Consider the following 6,875-nt stretch of genomic DNA (forward strand, 5'->3'; position numbering starts at 1 on the left):
TGAGTCAGGTCTTCTTATCCTCTTCTCACAGGTAAGAGAGGTAAAACACAAGGCCCACATCCTAGGTGGTGGAGCCAGGATTATGCCAAAGCTCACAATCTTTGTAGGATACTGTGGCTTTACGGAAGGCCATGGCTGCCAGCAGCCAGCCAGCTCTGCCAGAGACCACTGCCACCCCTTGCACCATCCCACTGGGTAGAGCAGGGCCCACCTTCTCCATGCCAGGCAGCTGCAAAGGCCCCTGCACCATTTCTACCACTTGGTTCAATTCCCAGATGGGGCTGAGCCCCTTACTGAGCTGGTAGGTATACAAGAATGGATAAGAAAAAATAAAGTTTCCTGCAGGAGCTGGATGTACGTTAAAAAAAAAAAAAAAATAGGCTGAGTGTGGTGGCTCATGCCTATAATCCCAGCACTTTGGGAGGCCAAGGTGAGCAGATCTCTTTTATTTATTTATTTAAGAGATGGGGTCTCACTATGTTGCCTTGGCTGGTCTCAAACCCCTGGGCTTAAGCGATCTGCTCGCCTCGGTCTCCCATATTGCTGGGATTACAGGTGTGAGCCACCGCACCCAGCCCGGGTGGATCTCTTGAGCCCAGGAGTTCAGACCAGCTTGGACAACATGGTGAAATCCTGTCTCTATTTAAAAAAAAAAATTTTTTAAATAAGTGGTAAAGAGAATTGCAAGCACTGTGCTGAGAAAGGAAGGGTGATTTCCATCTAGGGGTGTAAGATGAGATACCACAGAGGAGATGGTGTCTGAGTTGGGCTTGGAAAAGTAAAAGTAGGTCTCCTTTCCCATAGCAGGAAACAATGTCTTGCCTTTGAGGTGGAGGTAGGAGTTAGGGGATGTTTTCTCTAGCAAAGACCACAGCTCCTCCATAAAAGCAGGCAGCTTCCTCCAAGCAAGCGCATTGACTAGAAATATTTTCTAGAAAATGATAAGAAGGGGCCAGGAGCAGCTGCAGACGACTTAGCGAGTTGGGATTGGCAGGCACCTCTTTAGGGCCTGTAGAGATAATGTCACTTAACAGGGATTGGCTGTTGCCAGAAGAGTGGATAACAGGGAGCCTTTGGGAGGGGGACAAGGCTGAATTCCTCAATGACAGGTAACTAACCTGCTCTGCAAAGGCTCAAACTTAAACTTGGGGAAGAAAGGGTCCATAGTACTGGGGCAGCTACAACCAGTAGGACCCACAGAGAAGCTGGGCAGAACTGGCAACATAATTTGCAGGGCCCAGTGCAAAAGGAAAATCAGTTCAAAATCTATTCAAAAACTGTTCAGAATTTTGAGAGTGACAGCAGAGCATGAAACCCACCTTGGGACCCCTTGTAAGCGTGGGTCACAGGCTCATGAAGCCAGCCGTGAAGTCTGGGCTGGGGAAAAACAAGCAATGGATAAGGCCACAGGAAGAGCAGCCACAGGAGCCTTCTGACCTAATGGTCTGATCAAAATGAAGAGAACCCATAAACACAGTTGGGTAATCCTGAGACACAGCCAGGGCCACACTCAACCTTTCCTAGATGTACCACTGAGGCCTTTGTAGCTCTCCCAACCACTCAGTCCACCCCAGCCAACCAGCATTCTCCAAGCGTCCAGGTCTCGCCCTATTTGGCAGAGAGAAGGCATTTAAATTTCACCTCTCTGTGTTGGGGGAGCTCTAAATGCTGGGAAAAGATGTCAAGCCTGGAGACCATCTGGGGCAAAGGCCTCTGGAGCTGTTTCTTTAATTTAGAGAACTGACAACTGAGGGTAGGGGCCTTTGGCAAGTACAAAGGGTGATGGCCAAGAAAAGAATCAAAGTATTAATAACGGGCTCCGCTGGTACCGGCCTCCTGTCCCCTGCCCTGGGGTTCATGTGGCTGGGAAGCCTGATGTCTCTGTTTCAACAGTGGGATCAAAGCTGACTTTCAGAGCAACACAAGCCAGGGGTAATTTTTAGCACAGACATAACTATCTAGTTCCTTTTCCCTACGCCTCATTTTTCAGTTGCCTTTAAAGAGGCCACAGAGAACTGAAAATCAAATCGAAAGTTTAAAGAGACAAGTCCAAAAATGCAAACTGGGTAAGGGGACAGAGCCACCAGCTGGACAAAATGTGCCTGGAAAACAGCATCCTCTGCTTGGCAGGTGCCAGGGATTTATAGTTGAGTTTTGCAGACATTTTATCACATTACGAGCCAGGTCAGGAGACCCACACAATTCTGCTTATGTGAAAGAACAAACTAGCTGATAAAAGTCAGCTGTTGCCTATAAACACAGTGTGGGGATTGCAGTTGAGTAGAGGATTTATTAGTCTGGGCACTCCATACAAATTAAGAACTGCTCCACGTGTTTCAATCCGAAGAGATGAACCAGAGCAGAGAGGGTTGCTCCCTGCTCACATGATGGCCAACAGGCCACACTGACCCCCACCCCATCACTTACTCTACTAGAGACCAGAGGGAAGATTCTTGCTGAAATTAAGTCACAGAGGATCTAGTCTCATATTCCCCTATCTCTCCTCCTACAAAAACTCACAAACATAATCAGTCGCTCTCTCCATCCACTGCATTCCCCACACATCCTTCCCAATAGCCCTTCTCATCAAGGGCTTGCAGATCTGCCTGGCCTACTAGATCATGGACTTCTTTCATTTATCTCTGTATTGCTAATGATGAGTTCTGTGCTGGGCACACAAGGAGGCCTCAGAATGAATGGATATGGATGCGACAGGCGCTAAAGCCCCATATACATAGGTTATGACTGTCCCACCCAAACAGCATGGAGGGGTGGGGGGAGCAATGCCGAGGTACCTGTTGGACTTGAGGACTGTCAACAAAAAGGGAAGGAGAGGTGCAGTGAGGACATTATGAAGGTGTTTCTTTCCCAGAGAAGGGCCGTCTTTGTGGCTACTCTACCTAGCCATCAATCTCTGTGCTAACTGCTGCTTTTTCTCAGGATGGAGGCTCTTTCTTAAGGAATGGCCCTATAACAGAATGAAGATACTTATTAAGGGTGCAGATATCTGGCCCCTCCCCATACATACTAGATCGGAATCTCTGGGCTGGGGCCCTATAGTCTCGGAAAAATGACTTTCCTTTGCTCTATGTGGAAACCAAGAAGAAGCCTTCCAGGAAGGATGGGGAGGAGGAGAGTGCCTGGAAGGGGTGCCCCTGTCATTCCTTCAGAAGCACTGGCTTTCCCCTACCAGGCCCTGGCATCAAGGGCAAAAGTGTAGGACTCTGGTAAACCATGCCAGGATTTGCTCCAACCCTCTTGGTTATGGGATCACAAGGGAGGGTAACTGGCAAGGTTGCGGCTATCCTGGAAGAGGCTTGGATACTTCATGTGTCACTGCCAAGTCAGATGGTGGTAGCTCTGCACTGCAGGATCCATGTCCTGTGCAGGGCTGGGTATCAGAAAACCTCACTCTTGTTACAGCTGAGTAGACGTTAGACATGCTCTTGCCTTCTGTGGCAGAGAGCGAACAGTGGTGTGGGGGAAAGCACCTTGCACCAGAACCAAGCAAGCCCTAGTGCAAATTCTGGCAACAACACTGACAAATCAAATCAAAAGTTTAAAGAGGCAAGTGCAAAAATGCAAACTGGGTAAGGGGACAGAGCCACCAGCTGGACAAAACGTGCCTGGAAAACAGCATCCTCTGCTTGGCAGTGGCCAGGAATTTATAGTTGAGTTTTGCAGATGTTTCATCACGTTACGAGCATTTAGAAAACTTACCAGGTCTCTGTCTCCGTCTCTTCATCTACCTGATGGAAGTAAGTATACTTGTTTCAATACTTGTTGAGGGTTTAAAAAAATATTAAAGAGCCTAGCACAGAGCTATACACTTAGTGAGTGACTAATAAAACTTAAGTGAATTTCAATCCCTTAAATGCTGATAAATGTACCAAAAGCCCTCACTACTCCTCTCACTTAAACCTTACAACCATGTAAAGACATATCATCACTTCTCCTATACAGATGAGGAAATAGACTTAGGGGAAATTACTTGAGACAAGCCTTACTCTGAGAGAAGAATCTGAAGGTCAGTTTCTAGATGTGGATGGGAAGGGACAGGATAGAGGGAAACGAAAACTCTTCATTTCATCCCAAGACTGTCTTACACAGACAGAGCAAGAGGCTCTGACCCAGCTGAGGAGAAACAGAGAACAAAACTCACATTGATGTCTTCCTTCATAAGCCAGTGGCATACATAAAGGAGGAGCACGAGAAGTATTCCCATTGTGGTGATGTTCCCTGAATTAGTTATCAATTTAATGATTCCAGTAAAAATACTGACTTTTTTTGTTGGAAGGTGGTGGGATTAGCTAAATGGAAAATTCCAGGGGATCGGGGGAAGGCCTAATGAACAAGAGTGGGAGTGCAGGGGGGTTGCTATTACAAAAACCAATAGGTGTTAAGACTTTGGAAACAAATGTCCACCCTAAGGGGCGATTTAAGTAAATTATGGTTTACCCACACAACAGAAATCTGAGCAACTGTTTTTTAAAAAAAATGTAAGGAAGCTCTTTATATAGAATGAACTCCAAGATACAGTAAGTAGGAAAGAACAAGGTGCAAAAGTGGGTATATGGTATGTTACCATTCATATAAAACGAAGGGAGGTTTCTTTGTTATAGTGATTATCTATTGCTGTGGAACAAATGGCCCCCAAACTTAGCAATTTGGAACATTTTTTATCCCAGTGTACATGGATCAGGAATCTGGGCAGTGCTTGGCTGGCCGCCTTTGCCTGGGATCTTCAAGAGCTGTAGTCAAATTGTCAGCTGCAGCTGCGGACCCATCAGAAGGTTCAACTGGGAGGGAGGATCTGTTTCCAAGTTCACTCACATGGTTGTCAGCAGGCATTGGTCTCTCACATGAGTCTCTCCACAGGGCTGCCTCACACCACCGCAGCTGTCTTTCCCCAGGGTGGCTGATCCCAGAGAGAGAGAGCACCCAGATGGAAGCTGCAGTCTTTTTTACCTATTTCAGAAGTGACATCCTACCACTTGTGTGGTATTCTGTTCATTAGAAGTAGATCTGTAAGTCCAGCCCATATGGAAGGGGAGGGGAGTGCACAGGGGCGTGAATACCAGAGGTAGGAGCACTGGGAGCTGCCTTTGAGGATACCTGCCCACCACACTCACCCAGGCAAATAGTATTTCTGGAAGGATACACAAGAAACATCCAATATGGGTTGCTTTCAGGGAAGGGAATTGGGAAACTGGGGGAGAAGCATTTTTCACTGAGTACACCATTGTTCTTTTAGAGACAGGGCCTCACTCTGTTGCCCAGGCTAGGGTGAAGTGGTGTAATCATGGCTCACTGTAACCTCAAACTCCTGGGCTCAAGTGATCCTCCCGCCTCAGCCTCTCAAATAGCTAGGACTATAGGCACACACCACCACACATGGCTCTTTTATTTATTTATTTTGTATTATTTTATTTATTTATTTATTCATTTATTTGAGACAGAGTCTCACTCTGTTGCCCAGGCTAAAGTGCAGTGACGTGATCTCGGCTCACTGCAACTTCTGCCTCCCAGATTCAAGCAATTCTCCTGCCTTAGCCTCCTTAGCAGCTGGGACTAAAGGTGCACGCCACCACACCCAGCTAATTTTTGTATTTTAGTAGAGACAGGGTTTCACCCTGTTGGCCAGGATGGTCTCAATCTCTTGACCTCATGATCTGCCAGCCTGGGCCTCCCAAAGTGCTGAGATTACAGGTATGAGTCACCACGCCCGGCCCTCTTTTATTTTTTTGTAGAGATAGAGTCTCAAAAGAGACAGTTGCTCAGGCTGGTCTAAACTCCTGACCTCAAGCCACCCTCCCACCTCGCCCTCCCAAAGTGCTGGGATAAGCCATTGTGCCCAGTCTAAATATGCTCTTGCTTACCTTTTATACAATATTGATGTATCACTTACTCAAAAAATAAATCAGGCCGCATGTGGTGTACAGTAGCTCACATCTGTAATCCCAGAATTTTGGGAGGCCAAGGCAGGCAGATCACTTGAGTTCAGGAGTTCAAGACCAGCTTGACCAACACGAGACCTTGTCTCTACTAAAAATATAAAAATTAGCCGGGCATAGTGGTAGTCACCTGTAATTGCAGCTACTCGGGAGGCTGAGGCAGGAGAATCACTTGAACCTAGGAGGCACAGATTGCAGTGAGCTAAGATCGCGCCAGCCTTAGTGACAGAGTGAGACTCCATCTCAAAAAAATAAACAAAAAGGATTTTAAATTTAAAAAGAACAGTAAAAAGGATGGCATTTTAACAGACAAAAAGCTAAGAAGGAACAAAATAAAAAGAATAACAATTATCCTTAAATACTATATAGTTACTACTGAGTGCTATAAACATGCTTGTTTCTACTTAGCCATTTCTTGTTTCTATGAGGGAAGTTTAAAAACCTCTTTATTGGCCAGGTGAGGTGGCTCACACCTATAATCCTAGCACTTTGGGAGGCCAAGGTGGGTGGACCACAAGGTCAAGAGATTGAGACCATCTGGCTAAAATGGTGAAACCCCGTCTGTACTAAAAATACAAAAAATTAGCCAGGTGTGGTGGCAGACACCTGTAGTCCCAACTACTGGGGAGGCTGAGGCAAGAGAATGGTATGAACCCCGGAGGTGGAGTTTGCAGTGAGCCAAGATCGCGCCACTACACTCCAGCCTGGGTGACAGAGCAAGACTCCATCTCAAATAAATAAATAAATAAACCTCTTTATTACACATACATACACATAAGCAAGCAACTCCCATTTGTAGAGCAAAATACAAACGTTTGAGCTGGGATTCACAATCCTCTTCGCAATTTGGTTCCAGTCCACCCTTCCTGACCCGTTTCCTGCCATCCTTCCATCCTTCTATGTACTCGTTATCTGCAGTAC

The 6,875-nt window shown here is 46.3% G+C and overlaps 1 pseudogene; it reads right to left on the bottom strand.

Moving 5' to 3' along the window:
• Positions 1 to 1,343: 1,343 nt before the first annotated feature.
• LOC117097386 overlaps positions 1,344 to 6,875 on the bottom strand; it is a 6,957-nt pseudogene continuing 1,425 nt past the window's right edge.

This window comes from Trachypithecus francoisi, unplaced genomic scaffold (genome assembly GCF_009764315.1).
Source record: "Trachypithecus francoisi isolate TF-2019V2 unplaced genomic scaffold, Tfra_2.0 Lachesis_group15, whole genome shotgun sequence".
In the NCBI taxonomy this organism is placed as follows: domain Eukaryota; kingdom Metazoa; phylum Chordata; class Mammalia; order Primates; family Cercopithecidae; genus Trachypithecus; species Trachypithecus francoisi.